Source organism: Triturus cristatus, chromosome 12 (genome assembly GCF_964204655.1).
Source record: "Triturus cristatus chromosome 12, aTriCri1.1, whole genome shotgun sequence".
NCBI classification, from domain to species: domain Eukaryota; kingdom Metazoa; phylum Chordata; class Amphibia; order Caudata; family Salamandridae; genus Triturus; species Triturus cristatus.
Genome location: NC_140595.1, coordinates 661,835,685 through 661,857,072, shown reverse-complemented (window position 1 = coordinate 661,857,072; position 21,388 = coordinate 661,835,685). Strand labels below are relative to the sequence as shown.

The 21,388-nt window shown below is 41.1% G+C and overlaps 22 non-coding genes across 22 annotated transcripts; 6 read left to right on the top strand and 16 right to left on the bottom strand.

Moving 5' to 3' along the window:
- Positions 1-438: 438 nt before the first annotated feature.
- On the bottom strand, positions 439-520 carry TRNAS-GCU (transfer RNA serine (anticodon GCU)). Its single transcript has one exon. It is a non-coding gene; the product is annotated as a tRNA-Ser (tRNA).
- Positions 521-932: 412 nt separating this feature from the next.
- TRNAI-UAU (transfer RNA isoleucine (anticodon UAU)) lies at positions 933-1,027 on the top strand. Its single transcript has 2 exons — positions 933-970; positions 992-1,027. It is a non-coding gene; the product is annotated as a tRNA-Ile (tRNA).
- A 1,174-nt stretch (positions 1,028-2,201) lies between these two features.
- On the bottom strand, positions 2,202-2,273 carry TRNAS-UGA (transfer RNA serine (anticodon UGA)). The gene has a single exon. It is a non-coding gene; the product is annotated as a tRNA-Ser (tRNA).
- Positions 2,274-2,862: 589 nt separating this feature from the next.
- TRNAS-GCU (transfer RNA serine (anticodon GCU)) lies at positions 2,863-2,944 on the bottom strand. The gene has a single exon. It is a non-coding gene; the product is annotated as a tRNA-Ser (tRNA).
- Positions 2,945-3,356: 412 nt separating this feature from the next.
- TRNAI-UAU (transfer RNA isoleucine (anticodon UAU)) lies at positions 3,357-3,451 on the top strand. Its single transcript has 2 exons — positions 3,357-3,394; positions 3,416-3,451. It is a non-coding gene; the product is annotated as a tRNA-Ile (tRNA).
- A 1,174-nt stretch (positions 3,452-4,625) lies between these two features.
- Positions 4,626-4,697, bottom strand: TRNAT-UGU (transfer RNA threonine (anticodon UGU)). The gene has a single exon. It is a non-coding gene; the product is annotated as a tRNA-Thr (tRNA).
- Positions 4,698-5,780: 1,083 nt separating this feature from the next.
- On the top strand, positions 5,781-5,875 carry TRNAI-UAU (transfer RNA isoleucine (anticodon UAU)). The gene is made up of 2 exons: positions 5,781-5,818; positions 5,840-5,875. It is a non-coding gene; the product is annotated as a tRNA-Ile (tRNA).
- A 1,160-nt stretch (positions 5,876-7,035) lies between these two features.
- Positions 7,036-7,107, bottom strand: TRNAT-UGU (transfer RNA threonine (anticodon UGU)). The gene has a single exon. It is a non-coding gene; the product is annotated as a tRNA-Thr (tRNA).
- A 589-nt stretch (positions 7,108-7,696) lies between these two features.
- TRNAS-GCU (transfer RNA serine (anticodon GCU)) lies at positions 7,697-7,778 on the bottom strand. Its single transcript has one exon. It is a non-coding gene; the product is annotated as a tRNA-Ser (tRNA).
- A 1,664-nt stretch (positions 7,779-9,442) lies between these two features.
- On the bottom strand, positions 9,443-9,514 carry TRNAT-UGU (transfer RNA threonine (anticodon UGU)). Its single transcript has one exon. It is a non-coding gene; the product is annotated as a tRNA-Thr (tRNA).
- A 589-nt stretch (positions 9,515-10,103) lies between these two features.
- Positions 10,104-10,185, bottom strand: TRNAS-GCU (transfer RNA serine (anticodon GCU)). Its single transcript has one exon. It is a non-coding gene; the product is annotated as a tRNA-Ser (tRNA).
- A 1,679-nt stretch (positions 10,186-11,864) lies between these two features.
- Positions 11,865-11,936, bottom strand: TRNAT-UGU (transfer RNA threonine (anticodon UGU)). The gene has a single exon. It is a non-coding gene; the product is annotated as a tRNA-Thr (tRNA).
- A 589-nt stretch (positions 11,937-12,525) lies between these two features.
- TRNAS-GCU (transfer RNA serine (anticodon GCU)) lies at positions 12,526-12,607 on the bottom strand. Its single transcript has one exon. It is a non-coding gene; the product is annotated as a tRNA-Ser (tRNA).
- A 412-nt stretch (positions 12,608-13,019) lies between these two features.
- TRNAI-UAU (transfer RNA isoleucine (anticodon UAU)) lies at positions 13,020-13,114 on the top strand. The gene is made up of 2 exons: positions 13,020-13,057; positions 13,079-13,114. It is a non-coding gene; the product is annotated as a tRNA-Ile (tRNA).
- Positions 13,115-14,288: 1,174 nt separating this feature from the next.
- Positions 14,289-14,360, bottom strand: TRNAS-UGA (transfer RNA serine (anticodon UGA)). The gene has a single exon. It is a non-coding gene; the product is annotated as a tRNA-Ser (tRNA).
- Positions 14,361-14,949: 589 nt separating this feature from the next.
- Positions 14,950-15,031, bottom strand: TRNAS-GCU (transfer RNA serine (anticodon GCU)). The gene has a single exon. It is a non-coding gene; the product is annotated as a tRNA-Ser (tRNA).
- Positions 15,032-16,712: 1,681 nt separating this feature from the next.
- On the bottom strand, positions 16,713-16,784 carry TRNAS-UGA (transfer RNA serine (anticodon UGA)). The gene has a single exon. It is a non-coding gene; the product is annotated as a tRNA-Ser (tRNA).
- Positions 16,785-17,373: 589 nt separating this feature from the next.
- Positions 17,374-17,455, bottom strand: TRNAS-GCU (transfer RNA serine (anticodon GCU)). Its single transcript has one exon. It is a non-coding gene; the product is annotated as a tRNA-Ser (tRNA).
- Positions 17,456-17,867: 412 nt separating this feature from the next.
- On the top strand, positions 17,868-17,962 carry TRNAI-UAU (transfer RNA isoleucine (anticodon UAU)). The gene is made up of 2 exons: positions 17,868-17,905; positions 17,927-17,962. It is a non-coding gene; the product is annotated as a tRNA-Ile (tRNA).
- Positions 17,963-19,136: 1,174 nt separating this feature from the next.
- TRNAS-UGA (transfer RNA serine (anticodon UGA)) lies at positions 19,137-19,208 on the bottom strand. Its single transcript has one exon. It is a non-coding gene; the product is annotated as a tRNA-Ser (tRNA).
- A 589-nt stretch (positions 19,209-19,797) lies between these two features.
- Positions 19,798-19,879, bottom strand: TRNAS-GCU (transfer RNA serine (anticodon GCU)). Its single transcript has one exon. It is a non-coding gene; the product is annotated as a tRNA-Ser (tRNA).
- Positions 19,880-20,291: 412 nt separating this feature from the next.
- On the top strand, positions 20,292-20,386 carry TRNAI-UAU (transfer RNA isoleucine (anticodon UAU)). The gene is made up of 2 exons: positions 20,292-20,329; positions 20,351-20,386. It is a non-coding gene; the product is annotated as a tRNA-Ile (tRNA).
- The last annotated feature ends 1,002 nt before the right edge of the window (positions 20,387-21,388 follow it).

The following is a 21,388-nucleotide window of genomic DNA, read 5'->3' as shown; positions in this document are numbered from 1 at the left end:
AGTATGAAAAACTACATTTTCATATGAGAAAATAAGAGTTTTCGCATTCAAGACCATACCGATAGCTCTAGTTAGTATGTCTGTAATCAGTGACATATAGAGAACCCACTTATTAGAAGTGATCTGTCTCTGTGGGGCAGACATATGTTAACAGTCATTCATTTGAGACGGCCTAAACTTTAGGAGTAAGAGCTGCTTTCTTATCAATCTATTTATCCAAACTGGTTAATAAGCCAGGAGTGAGTGAAAGGCAATCCTCTGGAAACTCCATGAAAGATCTAATTTCTATTACGCACAAAATACTTCACTTTATTTGACATATTTGTTAAAATGGAACAGTCAGATGATCCCATCTAGCGGATCCTGGCTCTGTCTTGAAAGAGAGTGTAATTATACTACAAGAAATGCTGGCCATCAAAAGAGACTCTGATGGCTTTCCGACGAAGGTGGGATTTGAACCCACGCGTGCAGAGCACAATGGATTAGCAGTCCATCGCCTTAACCACTCGGCCACCTCGTCTGCCCTACAGCCCCATCTGAAACCTTGTTTCACAAAAGGTACTGAAGTGTCAATATACTGTACCTAAAAAAGAAAAAAACAGCTGAGGCAAGATCTCACATTCCACGTCTTCCCCCAATCAGGGACCTACATTTCATTTTTGGGAAATTCTTACTATGTGCTAATTACAAATATTCATAAGATTCCCCTAGACTTTGTCAGAACTGTCAAGATATAATTCTATGGGGTTTTGAATAGACAGAGCATATGTTATAGGACAATTATAGAATCTATTCCGTTTGGACTGTATTTTTAATAGTCATGATAACATGCTAGCATGTGAGTCGATCTTGCACAGTGAATGATGGAGCAGTGTCTGTCATCTACTTGGTCAGCTGTAGATGGCTCACCTGGGGAGATGTGCAAAGAGAGAGCTCCAGTGGCGCAATCGGTTAGCGCGCGGTACTTATACAGCAGTACTTGCACTGAGCCATGCCGAGGTTGTGAGTTCGAGCCTCACCTGGAGCAGCCATGTTGTTTTTCATAAACCATTTCACAAAAAGTAAAGTTTAAACTCAGAGTATGGACGGCCCTTGCTAGAGAGTCTTTACTTCTTATAGGATCTACGTGTCCTACTCCTCTGGGTGCCAAATATCACATATCCTCCGCGATGCTCAGTTTAAACATTCCATGATGTGCCATCTTGCATTTCATGCAAACACCACATCAGTGCATTTAAAAATACATTTGTAGAATAATAAATATGATGAAAACAGTGTTCTCACATGATAACCATAAACTGAAGAGCTGCAAAAAATGCTGTATCAGCTACTTACAATAAAAGGTGACTCGAAAAAACTAGCAAAAGAAGAGCATCATCATATTAAAGGTTCTATTCACCATCTTGAGTTGCACCATAGCAGCTTATGGTGCCTTTCTGTTCAGAGTGTGCCTCCAATCCCACATTCATTTTTAATTTCTTTGCAGTTTAAAAACCAACAATTACTGCTCGAAGTTCACTTTTCAAAACCATTCAACCTATTAAATGTATTTCTCTAACCTATGAATGTGGTCCATGTTCACTTTTCCTCATCTTCATCTCGATACTCCTTTCCCAGAAACCAGGTTCACTTCTTCATTCAACCCACCCATCCAAGGTCACCAAATCTTTGAAGCAAGTCTGCCTATTCTCCCTTTCTCTCTATGTACAAGATACCTTGTATCATTTGAATGGACAGCAGGAGAGAAGGATATTTATGGTGAGTGGGGGTGGGGTTTTGAGGAGTAACCTCATTTGCCTAAGAGCCGGGGTATCTGGGAAAAAAAGTATTTTATGGGGGAAGACTTTCACATCTCCTTGGTGAAATTTGTAGGGCCTTATAACATCCTTTCTGTGGATGCAGATTCAGTCGGAACAGAGGTCCTAGTCCTCGCTCTGCCTTTCAAAGGAACTGTAAATATGCATGGCTTATTTGGCTTTGCCCGGCAGGGCTTGCCCGGCAGGGTGAGAATGGCGTTTGTCAGGCGTTCGTCAGGCGATCGGAAGGGGTGATGCAATAATTTATAATTCAATGATCTTCATGATATTTTCTTGATAATATGAAAGCAGGAAAGGGAAGCTTGGCAATAAGCAATCCTAAAGCAAGGTGTGACTCCAGGGAAGAATGACTTGAAAACAACATACAGAAAGACTCATGTAAAAAGGCCCTGATGAGGCTTGAACTCATGACCCCTGGTTTTCAAGACCAGTGCTCTGCCACTGAGCTACAAGGCCAGTCTGCACGCAGGATGTAAATTGCAACATGTATTCTTACTGAGGTATGAATATATCTATGATTTTGAGACTCTGTATGGAAACGTAGTTGCATATGAATGTCCACGTGCGCGCACACATTGAAGACCATGCTTAAGGCACTTTTTTTGGAAGTATGAAAAACTACATTTTCATATGAGAAAATAAGAGTTTTCGCATTCAAGACCATACCGATAGCTCTAGTTAGTATGTCTGTAATCAGTGACATATAGAGAACCCACTTATTAGAAGTGATCTGTCTCTGTGGGGCAGACATATGTTAACAGTCATTCATTTGAGACGGCCTAAACTTTAGGAGTAAGAGCTGCTTTCTTATCAATCTATTTATCCAAACTGGTTAATAAGCCAGGAGTGAGTGAAAGGCAATCCTCTGGAAACTCCATGAAAGATCTAATTTCTATTACGCACAAAATACTTCACTTTATTTGACATACTTGTTAAAATGGAGCAGTCAGATGATCCCATCTAGCGGATCCTGGCTCTGTCTTGAAAGAGAGTGTAATTATACTACAAGAAATGCTGGCCATCAAAAGAGACTCTGATGGCTTTCCGACGAAGGTGGGATTTGAACCCACGCGTGCAGAGCACAATGGATTAGCAGTCCATCGCCTTAACCACTCGGCCACCTCGTCTGCCCTACAGCCCCATCTGAAACCTTGTTTCACAAAAGGTACTGAAGTGTCAATATACTGTACCTAAGAAAGAAAAAAACAGCTGAGGCAAGATCTCACATTCCACGTCTTCCCCCAATCAGGGACCTACATTTCATTTTTGGGAAATTCTTACTATGTGCTAATTACAAATATTCATAAGATTCCCCTAGACTTTGTCAGAACTGTCAAGATATAATTCTATGGGGTTTTGAATAGACAGAGCATATGTTATAGGACAATTATAGAATCTATTCCGTTTGGACTGTATTTTTAATAGTCATGATAACATGCTAGCATGTGAGTCGATCTTGCACAGTGAATGATGGAGCAGTGTCTGTCATCTACTTGGTCAGCTGTAGATGGCTCACCTGGGGAGATGTGCAAAAAGAGAGCTCCAGTGGCGCAATCGGTTAGCGCGCGGTACTTATACAGCAGTACTTGCACTGAGCCATGCCGAGGTTGTGAGTTCGAGTCTCACCTGGAGCAGCCGTGTTGTTTTTCATAAACCATTTCACAAAAAGTAAAGTTTAAACTCAGAGTATGGACGGCCCTTGCTAGAGAGTCTTTACTTCTTATAGGATCTACGTGTCCTACTCCTCTGGGTGCCAAATATCACATATCCTCCGCGATGCTCAGTTTAAACATTCCATGATGTGCCATCTTGCATTTCATGCAAACACCACATCAGTGCATTTAAAAATACATTTGTAGAATAATAAATATGATGAAAACTGTGTTCTCACATGATAACCATAAACTGAAGAGCTGCAAAAAATGCTGTATCAGCTACTTACAATAAAAGGTGACTCGAAAAAACTAGCAAAAGAAGAGCATCATCATATTAAAGGTTCTATTCACCATCTTGAGTTGCACCATAGCAGCTTATGGTGCCTTTCTGTTCAGAGTGTGCCTCCAATCCCACATTCATTTTTAATTTCTTTGCAGTTTAAAAACCAACAATTACTGCTCGAAGTTCACTTTTCAAAACCATTCAACCTATTAAATGTATTTCTCTAACCTATGAATGTGGTCCATGTTCACTTTTCCTCATCTTCATCTCGATACTCCTTTCCCAGAAACCAGGTTCACTTCTTCATTCAACCCACCCATCCAAAGTCACCAAATCTTTGAAGCAAGTCTGCCTATTCTCCCTTTCTCTCTATGTACAAGATACCTTGTATCATTTGAATGGACAGCAGGAGAGAAGGATATTTATGGTGAGTGGGGGTGGGGTTTTGAGGAGTAACCTCATTTGCCTAAGAGCCGGGGTATCTGGGAAAAAAAGTATTTTATGGGGGAAGACTTTCACATCTCCTTGGTGAAATTTGTAGGGCCTTATAACATCCTTTCTGTGGATGCAGATTCAGTCGGAACAGAGGTCCTAGTCCTCGCTCTGCCTTTCAAAGGAACTGTAAATATGCATGGCTTATTTGGCTTTGCCCGGCAGGGCTTGCCCGGCAGGGTGAGAATGGCGTTTGTCAGGCGTTCGTCAGGCGATCGGAAGGGGTGAGGCAATAATTTATAATTCAATGATCTTCATGATATTTTCTTGATAATATGAAAGCAGGAAAGGGAAGCTTGGCAATAAGCAATCCTAAAGCAAGGTGTGACTCCAGGGAAGAATGACTTGAAAACAACATACAGAAAGACTCATGTAAAAAGGCCCTGATGAGGCTTGAACTCATGACCCCTGGTTTACAAGACCAGTGCTCTGCCACTGAGCTACAAGGCCAGTCTGCACGCAGGATGTAAATTGCAACATGTATTCTTACTGAGGTATGAATATATCTATGATTTTGAGACTCTGTATGGAAACGTAGTTGCATATGAATGTCCACGTGCGCGCACACATTGAAGACCATGCTTAAGGCACTTTTTTTGGAAGTATGAAAAACTACATTTTCATATGAGAAAATAAGAGTTTTCGCATTCAAGACCATACCGATAGCTCTAGTTAGTATGTCTGCAATCAGTGACATATAGAGAACCCACTTATTAGAAGTGATCTGTCTCTGTGGGGCAGACATATGTTAACAGTCATTCATTTGAGACTGCCTAAACTTTAGGAGTAAGAGCTGCTTTCTTATCAATCTATTTATCCAAACTGGTTCATAAGCCAGGAGTGAGTGAAAGGCAATCCTCTGGAAACTCCATGAAAGATCTAATTTCTATTACGCACAAAATACTTCACTTTATTTGACATATTTGTTAATATGGAACAGTCAGATGATCCCATCTAGCGGATCCTGGCTCTGTCTTGAAAGAGAGTGTAATTATACTACAAGAAATGCTGGCCATCAAAAGAGACTCTGATGGCTTTCCGACGAAGGTGGGATTCGAACCCACGCATGCAGAGCACAATGGATTAGCAGTCCATCGCCTTAACCACTCGGCCACCTCGTCTGCCCTACAGCCCCATCTGAAACCTTGCTTCACAAAAGGTACTGAAGTGTCAATATACTGTACCTAAAAAAGAAAAAAACAGCTGAGGCAAGATCTCACATTCCACGTCTTCCCCCAATCAGGGACCTACATTTCATTTTTGGGAAATTCTTACTATGTGCTAATTACAAATATTCATAAGATTCCCCTAGACTTTGTCAGAACTGTCAAGATATAATTCTATGGGGTTTTGAATAGACAGAGCATATGTTATAGGACAATTATAGAATCTATTCCGTTTGGACTGTATTTTTAATAGTCATGATAACATGCTAGCATGTGAGTCGATCTTGCACAGTGAATGATGGAGCAGTGTCTGTCATCTACTTGGTCAGCTGTAGATGGCTCACCTGGGGAGATGTGAAAAGAGAGAGCTCCAGTGGCGCAATCGGTTAGCGCGCGGTACTTATACAGCAGTACTTGCACTGAGCCATGCCGAGGTTGTGAGTTCGAGCCTCACCTGGAGCAGCCGTGTTGTTTTTCATAAACCATTTCACAAAAAGTAAAGTTTAAACTCAGAGTATGGACGGCCCTTGCTAGAGAGTCTTTACTTCTTATAGGATCTACGTGTCCTACTCCTCTGGGTGCCAAATATCACATATCCTCCGCGATGCTCAGTTTAAACATTCCATGATGTGCCATCTTGCATTTCATGCAAACACAACATCAGTGCATTTAAAAATACATTTGTAGAATAATAAATATGATGAAAACTGTGTTCTCACATGATAACCATAAACTGAAGAGCTGCAAAAAATGCTGTATCAGCTACTTACAATAAAAGGTGACTCGAAAAAACTAGCAAAAGAAGAGCATCATCATATTAAAGGTTCTATTCACCATCTTGAGTTGCACCATAGCAGCTTATGGTGCTTTTCTGTTCAGAGTGTGCCTCCAATCCCACATTCATTTTTAATTTCTTTGCAGTTTAAAAACCAACAATTACTGCTCGAAGTTCACTTTTCAAAACCATTCAACCTATTAAATGTATTTCTCTAACCTATGAATGTGGTCCATGTTCACTTTTCCTCATCTTCATCTCGATACTCCTTTCCCAGAAACCAGGTTCACTTCTTCATTCAACCCACCCATCCAAAGTCACCAAATCTTTGAAGCAAGTCTGCCTATTCTCCCTTTCTCTCTATGTACAAGATACCTTGTATCATTTGAATGGACAGCAGGAGAGAAGGATATTTATGGTGAGTGGGGGTGGGGTTTTGAGGAGTAACCTCATTTGCCTAAGAGCCGGGGTATCTGGGAAAAAAAGTATTTTATGGGGGAAGACTTTCACATCTCCTTGGTGAAATTTGTAGGGCCTTATAACATCCTTTCTGTGGATGCAGATTCAGTCGGAACAGAGGTCCTAGTCCTCGCTCTGCCTTTCAAAGGAACTGTAAATATGCATGGCTTATTTGGCTTTGCCCGGCAGGGTGAGAATGGCGTTTGTCAGGCGTTCGTCAGGCGATCGGAAGGGGTGAGGCAATAATGTATAATTCAATGATCTTCATGATATTTTCTTGATAATATGAAAGCATGAAAGGGAAGCTTGGCAATAAGCAATCCTAAAGCAAGGTGTGACTCCAGGGAAGAATGACTTGAAAACAACATACAGAAAGACTCATGTAAAAAGGCCCTGATGAGGCTTGAACTCATGACCCCTGGTTTACAAGACCAGTGCTCTGCCACTGAGCTACAAGGCCAGTCTGCACACAGGATGTAAATTGCAACATGTATTCTTACTGAGGTATGAATATATCTATGATTTTGAGACTCTGTATGGAAACGTAGTTGCATATGAATGTCCACGTGCGCGCACACATTGAAGACCATGCTTAAGGCACTTTTTTTGGAAGTATGAAAAACTACATTTTCATATGAGAAAATAAGAGTTTTCGCATTCAAGACCATACCGATAGCTCTAGATAGTATGTCTGCAATCAGTGACATATAGAGAACCCACTTATTAGAAGTGATCTGTCTCTGTGGGGCAGACATATGTTAACAGTCATTCATTTGAGACGGCCTAAACTTTAGGAGTAAGAGCTGCTTTCTTATCAATCTATTTATCCAAACTGGTTAATAAGCCAGGAGTGAGTGAAAGGCAATCCTCTGGAAACTCCATGAAAGATCTAATTTCTATTACGCACAAAATACTTCACTTTATTTGACATATTTGTTAAAATGGAACAGTCAGATGATCCCATCTAGCGGATCCTGGCTCTGTCTTGAAAGAGAGTGTAATTATACTACAAGAAATGCTGGCCATCAAAAGAGACTCTGATGGCTTTCCGACGAAGGTGGGATTCGAACCCACGCGTGCAGAGCACAATGGATTAGCAGTCCATCGCCTTAACCACTCGGCCACCTCGTCTGCCCTACAGCCCCATCTGAAACCTTGCTTCACAAAAGGTACTGAAGTGTCAATATACTGTACCTAAAAAAGAAAAAAACAGCTGAGGCAAGATCTCACATTCCACGTCTTCCCCCAATCAGGGACCTACATTTCATTTTTGGGAAATTCTTACTATGTGCTAATTGCAAATATTCATAAGATTCCCCTAGACTTTGTCAGAACTGTCAAGATATAATTCTATGGGGTTTTGAATAGACAGAGCATATGTTATAGGACAATTATAGAATCTATTCCGTTTGGACTGTATTTTTAATAGTCATGATAACATGCTAGCATGTGAGTCGATCTTGCACAGTGAATGATGGAGCAGTGTCTGTCATCTACTTGGTCAGCTGTAGATGGCTCACCTGGGGAGATGTGAAAAGAGAGAGCTCCAGTGGCGCAATCGGTTAGCGCGCGGTACTTATACAGCAGTACTTGCACTGAGCCATGCCAAGGTTGTGAGTTCGAGCCTCACCTGTAGCAGCCGTGTTGTTTTTCATAAACCATTTCACAAAAAGTAAACTTTAAACTCAGAGTATGGACGGCCCTTGAGAGAGTCTTTACTTCTTATAGGATCTACGTGTCCTACTCCTCTGGGTGCCAAATATCACATATCCTCCGCGATGCTCAGTTTAAACATTCCATGATGTGCCATCTTGCATTTCATGCAAACACCACATCAGTGCATTTAAAAATACATTTGTAGAATAATAAATATGATGAAAACAGTGTTCTCACATGATAACCATAAACTGAAGAGCTGCAAAAAATGCTGTATCAGCTACTTACAATAAAAGGTGACTCGAAAAAACTAGCAAAAGAAGAGCATCATCATATTAAAGGTTCTATTCACCATCTTGAGTTGCACCATAGCAGCTTATGGTGCTTTTCTGCTCAGAGTGTGCCTCCAATCCCACATTCATTTTTAATTTCTTTGCAGTTTAAAAACCAACAATTACTGCTCGAAGTTCACTTTTCAAAACCATTCAACCTATTAAATGTATTTCTCTAACCTATGAATGTGGTCCATGTTCACTTTTCCTCATCTTCATCTCGATACTCCTTTGCCAGAAACCAGGTTCACTTCTTCATTCAACCCACCCATCCAAGGTCACCAAATCTTTGAAGCAAGTCTGCCTATTCTCCCTTTCTCTCTATGTACAAGATACCTTGTATCATTTGAATGGACAGCAGGAGAGAAGGATATTTATGGTGAGTGGGGGTGGGGTTTTGAGGAGTAACCTCATTTGCCTAAGAGCCGGGGTATCTGGGAAAAAAAGTATTTTATGGGGAAGACTTTCACATCTCCTTGGTGAAATTTGTAGGGCCTTATAACATCCTTTCTGTGGATGCAGATTCAGTCGGAACAGAGGTCCTAGTCCTCGCTCTGCCTTTCAAAGGAACTGTAAATATGCATGGCTTATTTGGCTTTGCCCGGCAGGGTGAGAATGGCGTTTGTCAGGCGTTCGTCAGGCGATCGGAAGGGGTGAGGCAATAATGTATAATTCAATGATCTTCATGATATTTTCTTGATAATATGAAAGCATGAAAGGGAAGCTTGGCAATAAGCAATCCTAAAGCAAGGTGTGACTCCAGGGAAGAATGACTTGAAAACAACATACAGAAAGACTCATGTAAAAAGGCCCTGATGAGGCTTGAACTCATGACCCCTGGTTTACAAGACCAGTGCTCTGCCACTGAGCTACAAGGCCAGTCTGCACACAGGATGTAAATTGCAACATGTATTCTTACTGAGGTATGAATATATCTATGATTTTGAGACTCTGTATGGAAACGTAGTTGCATATGAATGTCCACGTGCGCGCACACATTGAAGACCATGCTTAAGGCACTTTTTTTGGAAGTATGAAAAACTACATTTTCATATGAGAAAATAAGAGTTTTCGCATTCAAGACCATACCGATAGCTCTAGATAGTATGTCTGCAATCAGTGACATATAGAGAACCCACTTATTAGAAGTGATCTGTCTCTGTGGGGCAGACATATGTTAACAGTCATTCATTTGAGACGGCCTAAACTTTAGGAGTAAGAGCTGCTTTCTTATCAATCTATTTATCCAAACTGGTTAATAAGCCAGGAGTGAGTGAAAGGCAATCCTCTGGAAACTCCATGAAAGATCTAATTTCTATTACGCACAAAATACTTCACTTTATTTGACATATTTGTTAAAATGGAACAGTCAGATGATCCCATCTAGCGGATCCTGGCTCTGTCTTGAAAGAGAGTGTAATTATACTACAAGAAATGCTGGCCATCAAAAGAGACTCTGATGGCTTTCCGACGAAGGTGGGATTCGAACCCACGCGTGCAGAGCACAATGGATTAGCAGTCCATCGCCTTAACCACTCGGCCACCTCGTCTGCCCTACAGCCCCATCTGAAACCTTGCTTCACAAAAGGTACTGAAGTGTCAATATACTGTACCTAAAAAAGAAAAAAACAGCTGAGGCAAGATCTCACATTCCACGTCTTCCCCCAATCAGGGACCTACATTTCATTTTTGGGAAATTCTTACTATGTGCTAATTACAAATATTCATAAGATTCCCCTAGACTTTGTCAGAACTGTCAAGATATAATTCTATGGGGTTTTGAATAGACAGAGCATATGTTATAGGACAATTATAGAATCTATTCCGTTTGGACTGTATTTTTAATAGTCATGATAACATGCTAGCATGTGAGTCGATCTTGCACAGTGAATGATGGAGCAGTGTCTGTCATCTACTTGGTCAGCTGTAGATGGCTCACCTGGGGAGATGTGAAAAGAGAGAGCTCCAGTGGCGCAATCGGTTAGCGCGCGGTACTTATACAGCAGTACTTGCACTGAGCCATGCCGAGGTTGTGAGTTCGAGCCTCACCTGTAGCAGCCGTGTTGTTTTTCATAAACCATTTCACAAAAAGTAAAGTTTAAACTCAGAGTATGGACGGCCCTTGAGAGAGTCTTTACTTCTTATAGGATCTACGTGTCCTACTCCTCTGGGTGCCAAATATCACATATCCTCCGCGATGCTCAGTTTAAACATTCCATGATGTGCCATCTTGCATTTCATGCAAACACCACATCAGTGCATTTAAAAATACATTTGTAGAATAATAAATATGATGAAAACAGTGTTCTCACATGATAACCATAAACTGAAGAGCTGCAAAAAATGCTGTATCAGCTACTTACAATAAAAGGTGACTCGAAAAAACTAGCAAAAGAAGAGCATCATCATATTAAAGGTTCTATTCACCATCTTGAGTTGCACCATAGCAGCTTATGGTGCTTTTCTGCTCAGAGTGTGCTTCCAATCCCACATTCATTTTTAATTTCTTTGCAGTTTAAAAACCAACAATTACTGCTCGAAGTTCACTTTTCAAAACCATTCAACCTATTAAATGTATTTCTCTAACCTATGAATGTGGTCCATGTTCACTTTTCCTCATCTTCATCTCGATACTCCTTTGCCAGAAACCAGGTTCACTTCTTCATTTAACCCACCCATCCAAGGTCACCAAATCTTTGAAGCAAGTCTGCCTATTCTCCCTTTCTCTCTATGTACAAGATACCTTGTATCATTTGAATGGACAGCAGGAGAGAAGGATATTTATGGTGAGTGGGGGTGGGGTTTTGAGGAGTAACCTCATTTGCCTAAGAGCCGGGGTATCTGGGAAAAAAAGTATTTTATGGGGGAAGACTTTCACATCTCCTTGGTGAAATTTGTAGGGCCTTATAACATCCTTTCTGTGGATGCAGATTCAGTCGGAACAGAGGTCCTAGTCCTCGCTCTGCCTTTCAAAGGAACTGTAAATATGCATGGCTTATTTGGCTTTGCCCGGCAGGGCTTGCCCGGCAGGGTGAGAATGGCGTTCGTCAGGCGTTCGTCAGGCGATCGGAAGGGGTGATGCAATAATTTATAATTCAATGATCTTCATGATATTTTCTTGATAATATGAAAGCAGGAAAGGGAAGCTTGGCAATAAGCAATCCTAAAGCAAGGTGTGACTCCAGGGAAGAATGACTTGAAAACAACATACAGAAAGACTCATGTAAAAAGGCCCTGATGAGGCTTGAACTCATGACCCCTGGTTTACAAGACCAGTGCTCTGCCACTGAGCTACAAGGCCAGTCTGCACGCAGGATGTAAATTGCAACATGTATTCTTACTGAGGTATGAATATATCTATGATTTTGAGACTCTGTATGGAAACGTAGTTGCATATGAATGTCCACGTGCGCGCACACATTGAAGACCATGCTTAAGGCACTTTTTTTGGAAGTATGAAAAACTACATTTTCATATGAGAAAATAAGAGTTTTCGCATTCAAGACCATACCGATAGCTCTAGTTAGTATGTCTGCAATCAGTGACATATAGAGAACCCACTTATTAGAAGTGATCTGTCTCTGTGGGGCAGACATATGTTAACAGTCATTCATTTGAGACGGCCTAAACTTTAGGAGTAAGAGCTGCTTTCTTATCAATCTATTTATCCAAACTGGTTAATAAGCCAGGAGTGAGTGAAAGGCAATCCTCTGGAAACTCCATGAAAGATCTAATTTCTATTACGCACAAAATACTTCACTTTATTTGACATATTTGTTAAAATGGAACAGTCAGATGATCCCATCTAGCGGATCCTGGCTCTGTCTTGAAAGAGAGTGTAATTATACTACAAGAAATGCTGGCCATCAAAAGAGACTCTGATGGCTTTCCGACGAAGGTGGGATTCGAACCCACGCGTGCAGAGCACAATGGATTAGCAGTCCATCGCCTTAACCACTCGGCCACCTCGTCTGCCCTACAGCCCCATCTGAAACCTTGCTTCACAAAAGGTACTGAAGTGTCAATATACTGTACCTAAAAAAGAAAAAAACAGCTGAGGCAAGATCTCACATTCCACGTCTTCCCCCAATCAGGGACCTACATTTCATTTTTGGGAAATTCTTACTATGTGCTAATTACAAATATTCATAAGATTCCCCTAGACTTTGTCAGAACTGTCAAGATATAATTCTATGGGGTTTTGAATAGACAGAGCATATGTTATAGGACAATTATAGAATCTATTCCGTTTGGACTGTATTTTTAATAGTCATGATAACATGCTAGCATGTGAGTCGATCTTGCACAGTGAATGATGGAGCAGTGTCTGTCATCTACTTGGTCAGCTGTAGATGGCTCACCTGGGGAGATGTGAAAAGAGAGAGCTCCAGTGGCGCAATCGGTTAGCGCGCGGTACTTATACAGCAGTACTTGCACTGAGCCATGCCGAGGTTGTGAGTTCGAGCCTCACCTGGAGCAGCCGTGTTGTTTTTCATAAACCATTTCACAAAAAGTAAAGTTTAAACTCAGAGTATGGACGGCCCTTGCTAGAGAGTCTTTACTTCTTATAGGATCTACGTGTCCTACTCCTCTGGGTGCCAAATATCACATATCCTCCGCGATGCTCAGTTTAAACATTCCATGATGTGCCATCTTGCATTTCATGCAAACACCACATCAGTGCATTTAAAAATACATTTGTAGAATAATAAATATGATGAAAACAGTGTTCTCACATGATAACCATAAACTGAAGAGCTGCAAAAAATGCTGTATCAGCTACTTATAATAAAAGGTGACTCGAAAAAACTAGCAAAAGAAGAGCATCATCATATTAAAGGTTCTATTCACCATCTTGAGTTGCACCATAGCAGCTTATGGTGCTTTTCTGCTCAGAGTGTGCCTCCAATCCCACATTCATTTTTAATTTCTTTGCAGTTTAAAAACCAACAATTACTGCTCGAAGTTCACTTTTCAAAACCATTCAACCTATTAAATGTATTTCTCTAACCTATGAATGTGGTCCATGTTCACTTTTCCTCATCTTCATCTCGATACTCCTTTCCCAGAAACCAGGTTCACTTCTTCATTCAACCCACCCATCCAAGGTCACCAAATCTTTGAAGCAAGTCTGCCTATTCTCCCTTTCTCTCTATGTACAAGATACCTTGTATCATTTGAATGGACAGCAGGAGAGAAGGATATTTATGGTGAGTGGGGGTGGGGTTTTGAGGAGTAACCTCATTTGCCTAAGAGCCGGGGTATCTGGGAAAAAAAGTATTTTATGGGGGAAGACTTTCACATCTCCTTGGTGAAATTTGTAGGGCCTTATAACATCCTTTCTGTGGATGCAGATTCAGTCGGAACAGAGGTCCTAGTCCTCGCTCTGTCTTTCAAAGGAACTGTAAATATGCATGGCTTATTTGGCTTTGCCCGGCAGGGCTTGCCCGGCAGGGTGAGAATGGCGTTTGTCAGGCGTTCGTCAGGCGATCGGAAGGGGTGATGCAATAATTTATAATTCAATGATCTTCATGATATTTTCTTGATAATATGAAAGCAGGAAAGGGAAGCTTGGCAATAAGCAATCCTAAAGCAAGGTGTGACTCCAGGGAAGAATGACTTGAAAACAACATACAGAAAGACTCATGTAAAAAGGCCCTGATGAGGCTTGAACTCATGACCCCTGGTTTTCAAGACCAGTGCTCTGCCACTGAGCTACAAGGCCAGTCTGCACGCAATATGTAAATTGCAACATGTATTCTTACTGAGGTATGAATATATCTATGATTTTGAGACTCTGTATGGAAACGTAGTTGCATATGAATGTCCACGTGCGCGCACACATTGAAGACCATGCTTAAGGCACTTTTTTTGGAAGTATGAAAAACTACATTTTCATATGAGAAAATAAGAGTTTTCGCATTCAAGACCATACCGATAGCTCTAGTTAGTATGTCTGTAATCAGTGACATATAGAGAACCCACTTATTAGAAGTGATCTGTCTCTGTGGGGCAGACATATGTTAACAGTCATTCATTTGAGACGGCCTAAACTTTAGGAGTAAGAGCTGCTTTCTTATCAATCTATTTATCCAAACTGGTTAATAAGCCAGGAGTGAGTGAAAGGCAATCCTCTGGAAACTCCATGAAAGATCTAATTTCTATTACGCACAAAATACTTCACTTTATTTGACATATTTGTTAAAATGGAACAGTCAGATGATCCCATCTAGCGGATCCTGGCTCTGTCTTGAAAGAGAGTGTAATTATACTACAAGAAATGCTGGCCATCAAAAGAGACTCTGATGGCTTTCCGACGAAGGTGGGATTCGAACCCACGCGTGCAGAGCACAATGGATTAGCAGTCCATCGCCTTAACCACTCGGCCACCTCGTCTGCCCTACAGCCCCATCTGAAACCTTGCTTCACAAAAGGTACTGAAGTGTCAATATACTGTACCTAAAAAAGAAAAAAACAGCTGAGGCAAGATCTCACATTCCACGTCTTCCCCCAATCAGGGACCTACATTTCATTTTTGGGAAATTCTTACTATGTGCTAATTACAAATATTCATAAGATTCCCCTAGACTTTGTCAGAACTGTCAAGATATAATTCTATGGGGTTTTGAATAGACAGAGCATATGTTATAGGACAATTATAGAATCTATTCCGTTTGGACTGTATTTTTAATAGTCATGATAACATGCTAGCATGTGAGTCGATCTTGCACAGTGAATGATGGAGCAGTGTCTGTCATCTACTTGGTCAGCTGTAGATGGCTCACCTGGGGAGATGTGAAAAGAGAGAGCTCCAGTGGCGCAATCGGTTAGCGCGCGGTACTTATACAGCAGTACTTGCACTGAGCCATGCCGAGGTTGTGAGTTCGAGCCTCACCTGTAGCAGCCGTGTTGTTTTTCATAAACCATTTCACAAAAAGTAAAGTTTAAACTCAGAGTATGGACGGCCCTTGCTAGAGAGTCTTTACTTCTTATAGGATCTACGTGTCCTACTCCTCTGGGTGCCAAATATCACATATCCTCCGCGATGCTCAGTTTAAACATTCCATGATGTGCCATCTTGCATTTCATGCAAACACCACATCAGTGCATTTAAAAATACATTTGTAGAATAATAAATATGATGAAAACAGTGTTCTCACATGATAACCATAAACTGAAGAGCTGCAAAAAATGCTGTATCAGCTACTTATAATAAAAGGTGACTCGAAAAAACTAGCAAAAGAAGAGCATCATCATATTAAAGGTTCTATTCACCATCTTGAGTTGCACCATAGCAGCTTATGGTGCTTTTCTGCTCAGAGTGTGCCTCCAATCCCACATTCATTTTTAATTTCTTTGCAGTTTAAAAACCAACAATTACTGCTCGAAGTTCACTTTTCAAAACCATTCAACCTATTAAATGTATTTCTCTAACCTATGAATGTGGTCCATGTTCACTTTTCCTCATCTTCATCTCGATACTCCTTTCCCAGAAACCAGGTTCACTTCTTCATTCAACCCACCCATCCAAGGTCACCAAATCTTTGAAGCAAGTCTGCCTATTCTCCCTTTCTCTCTATGTACAAGATACCTTGTATCATTTGAATGGACAGCAGGAGAGAAGGATATTTATGGTGAGTGGGGGTGGGGTTTTGAGGAGTAACCTCATTTGCCTAAGAGCCGGGGTATCTGGGAAAAAAAGTATTTTATGGGGGAAGACTTTCACATCTCCTTGGTGAAATTTGTAGGGCCTTATAACATCCTTTCTGTGGATGCAGATTCAGTCGGAACAGAGGTCCTAGTCCTCGCTCTGCCTTTCAAAGGAACTGTAAATATGCATGGCTTATTTGGCTTTGCCCGGCAGGGCTTGCCCGGCAGGGTGAGAATGGCGTTTGTCAGGCGTTCGTCAGGCGATCGGAAGGGGTGATGCAATAATTTATAATTCAATGATCTTCATGATATTTTCTTGATAATATGAAAGCAGGAAAGGGAAGCTTGGCAATAAGCAATCCTAAAGCAAGGTGTGACTCCAGGGAAGAATGACTTGAAAACAACATACAGAAAGACTCATGTAAAAAGGCCCTGATGAGGCTTGAACTCATGACCCCTGGTTTTCAAGACCAGTGCTCTGCCACTGAGCTACAAGGCCAGTCTGCACGCAGGATGTAAATTGCAACATGTATTCTTACTGAGGTATGAATATATCTATGATTTTGAGACTCTGTATGGAAACGTAGTTGCATATGAATGTCCACGTGCGCGCACACATTGAAGACCATGCTTAAGGCACTTTTTTTGGAAGTATGAAAAACTACATTTTCATATGAGAAAATAAGAGTTTTCGCATTCAAGACCATACCGATAGCTCTAGTTAGTATGTCTGTAATCAGTGACATATAGAGAACCCACTTATTAGAAGTGATCTGTCTCTGTGGGGCAGACATATGTTAACAGTCATTCATTTGAGACGGCCTAAACTTTAGGAGTAAGAGCTGCTTTCTTATCAATCTATTTATCCAAACTGGTTAATAAGCCAGGAGTGAGTGAAAGGCAATCCTCTGGAAACTCCATGAAAGATCTAATTTCTATTACGCACAAAATACTTCACTTTATTTGACATATTTGTTAAAATGGAACAGTCAGATGATCCCATCTAGCGGATCCTGGCTCTGTCTTGAAAGAGAGTGTAATTATACTACAAGAAATGCTGGCCATCAAAAGAGACTCTGATGGCTTTCCGACGAAGGTGGGATTTGAACCCACGCGTGCAGAGCACAATGGATTAGCAGTCCATCGCCTTAACCACTCGGCCACCTCGTCTGCCCTACAGCCCCATCTGAAACCTTGTTTCACAAAAGGTACTGAAGTGTCAATATACTGTACCTAAAAAAGAAAAAAACAGCTGAGGCAAGATCTCACATTCCACGTCTTCCCCCAATCAGGGACCTACATTTCATTTTTGGGAAATTCTTACTATGTGCTAATTACAAATATTCATAAGATTCCCCTAGACTTTGTCAGAACTGTCAAGATATAATTCTATGGGGTTTTGAATAGACAGAGCATATGTTATAGGACAATTATAGAATCTATTCCGTTTGGACTGTATTTTTAATAGTCATGATAACATGCTAGCATGTGAGTCGATCTTGCACAGTGAATGATGGAGCAGTGTCTGTCATCTACTTGGTCAGCTGTAGATGGCTCACCTGGGGAGATGTGCAAAGAGAGAGCTCCAGTGGCGCAATCGGTTAGCGCGCGGTACTTATACAGCAGTACTTGCACTGAGCCATGCCGAGGTTGTGAGTTCGAGCCTCACCTGGAGCAGCCATGTTGTTTTTCATAAACCATTTCACAAAAAGTAAAGTTTAAACTCAGAGTATGGACGGCCCTTGCTAGAGAGTCTTTACTTCTTATAGGATCTACGTGTCCTACTCCTCTGGGTGCCAAATATCACATATCCTCCGCGATGCTCAGTTTAAACATTCCATGATGTGCCATCTTGCATTTCATGCAAACACCACATCAGTGCATTTAAAAATACATTTGTAGAATAATAAATATGATGAAAACAGTGTTCTCACATGATAACCATAAACTGAAGAGCTGCAAAAAATGCTGTATCAGCTACTTACAATAAAAGGTGACTCGAAAAAACTAGCAAAAGAAGAGCATCATCATATTAAAGGTTCTATTCACCATCTTGAGTTGCACCATAGCAGCTTATGGTGCCTTTCTGTTCAGAGTGTGCCTCCAATCCCACATTCATTTTTAATTTCTTTGCAGTTTAAAAACCAACAATTACTGCTCGAAGTTCACTTTTCAAAACCATTCAACCTATTAAATGTATTTCTCTAACCTATGAATGTGGTCCATGTTCACTTTTCCTCATCTTCATCTCGATACTCCTTTCCCAGAAACCAGGTTCACTTCTTCATTCAACCCACCCATCCAAGGTCACCAAATCTTTGAAGCAAGTCTGCCTATTCTCCCTTTCTCTCTATGTACAAGATACCTTGTATCATTTGAATGGACAGCAGGAGAGAAGGATATTTATGGTGAGTGGGGGTGGGGTTTTGAGGAGTAACCTCATTTGCCTAAGAGCCGGGGTATCTGGGAAAAAAAGTATTTTATGGGGGAAGACTTTCACATCTCCTTGGTGAAATTTGTAGGGCCTTATAACATCCTTTCTGTGGATGCAGATTCAGTCGGAACAGAGGTCCTAGTCCTCGCTCTGCCTTTCAAAGGAACTGTAAATATGCATGGCTTATTTGGCTTTGCCCGGCAGGGCTTGCCCGGCAGGGTGAGAATGGCGTTTGTCAGGCGTTCGTCAGGCGATCGGAAGGGGTGATGCAATAATTTATAATTCAATGATCTTCATGATATTTTCTTGATAATATGAAAGCAGGAAAGGGAAGCTTGGCAATAAGCAATCCTAAAGCAAGGTGTGACTCCAGGGAAGAATGACTTGAAAACAACATACAGAAAGACTCATGTAAAAAGGCCCTGATGAGGCTTGAACTCATGACCCCTGGTTTTCAAGACCAGTGCTCTGCCACTGAGCTACAAGGCCAGTCTGCACGCAGGATGTAAATTGCAACATGTATTCTTACTGAGGTATGAATATATCTATGATTTTGAGACTCTGTATGGAAACGTAGTTGCATATGAATGTCCACGTGCGCGCACACATTGAAGACCATGCTTAAGGCACTTTTTTTGGAAGTATGAAAAACTACATTTTCATATGAGAAAATAAGAGTTTTCGCATTCAAGACCATACCGATAGCTCTAGTTAGTATGTCTGTAATCAGTGACATATAGAGAACCCACTTATTAGAAGTGATCTGTCTCTGTGGGGCAGACATATGTTAACAGTCATTCATTTGAGACGGCCTAAACTTTAGGAGTAAGAGCTGCTTTCTTATCAATCTATTTATCCAAACTGGTTAATAAGCCAGGAGTGAGTGAAAGGCAATCCTCTGGAAACTCCATGAAAGATCTAATTTCTATTACGCACAAAATACTTCACTTTATTTGACATATTTGTTAAAATGGAGCAGTCAGATGATCCCATCTAGCGGATCCTGGCTCTGTCTTGAAAGAGAGTGTAATTATACTACAAGAAATGCTGGCCATCAAAAGAGACTCTGATGGCTTTCCGACGAAGGTGGGATTTGAACCCACGCGTGCAGAGCACAATGGATTAGCAGTCCATCGCCTTAACCACTCGGCCACCTCGTCTGCCCTACAGCCCCATCTGAAACCTTGTTTCACAAAAGGTACTGAAGTGTCAATATACTGTACCTAAGAAAGAAAAAAACAGCTGAGGCAAGATCTCACATTCCACGTCTTCCCCCAATCAGGGACCTACATTTCATTTTTGGGAAATTCTTACTATGTGCTAATTACAAATATTCATAAGATTCCCCTAGACTTTGTCAGAACTGTCAAGATATAATTCTATGGGGTTTTGAATAGACAGAGCATATGTTATAGGACAATTATAGAATCTATTCCGTTTGGACTGTATTTTTAATAGTCATGATAACATGCTAGCATGTGAGTCGATCTTGCACAGTGAATGATGGAGCAGTGTCTGTCATCTACTTGGTCAGCTGTAGATGGCTCACCTGGGGAGATGTGCAAAAAGAGAGCTCCAGTGGCGCAATCGGTTAGCGCGCGGTACTTATACAGCAGTACTTGCACTGAGCCATGCCGAGGTTGTGAGTTCGAGTCTCACCTGGAGCAGCCGTGTTGTTTTTCATAAACCATTTCACAAAAAGTAAAGTTTAAACTCAGAGTATGGACGGCCCTTGCTAGAGAGTCTTTACTTCTTATAGGATCTACGTGTCCTACTCCTCTGGGTGCCAAATATCACATATCCTCCGCGATGCTCAGTTTAAACATTCCATGATGTGCCATCTTGCATTTCATGCAAACACCACATCAGTGCATTTAAAAATACATTTGTAGAATAATAAATATGATGAAAACTGTGTTCTCACATGATAACCATAAACTGAAGAGCTGCAAAAAATGCTGTATCAGCTACTTACAATAAAAGGTGACTCGAAAAAACTAGCAAAAGAAGAGCATCATCATATTAAAGGTTCTATTCACCATCTTGAGTTGCACCATAGCAGCTTATGGTGCCTTTCTGTTCAGAGTGTGCCTCCAATCCCACATTCATTTTTAATTTCTTTGCAGTTTAAAAACCAACAATTACTGCTCGAAGTTCACTTTTCAAAACCATTCAACCTATTAAATGTATTTCTCTAACCTATGAATGTGGTCCATGTTCACTTTTCCTCATCTTCATCTCGATACTCCTTTCCCAGAAACCAGGTTCACTTCTTCATTCAACCCACCCATCCAAAGTCACCAAATCTTTGAAGCAAGTCTGCCTATTCTCCCTTTCTCTCTATGTACAAGATACCTTGTATCATTTGAATGGACAGCAGGAGAGAAGGATATTTATGGTGAGTGGGGGTGGGGTTTTGAGGAGTAACCTCATTTGCCTAAGAGCCGGGGTATCTGGGAAAAAAAGTATTTTATGGGGGAAGACTTTCACATCTCCTTGGTGAAATTTGTAGGGCCTTATAACATCCTTTCTGTGGATGCAGATTCAGTCGGAACAGAGGTCCTAGTCCTCGCTCTGCCTTTCAAAGGAACTGTAAATATGCATGGCTTATTTGGCTTTGCCCGGCAGGGCTTGCCCGGCAGGGTGAGAATGGCGTTTGTCAGGCGTTC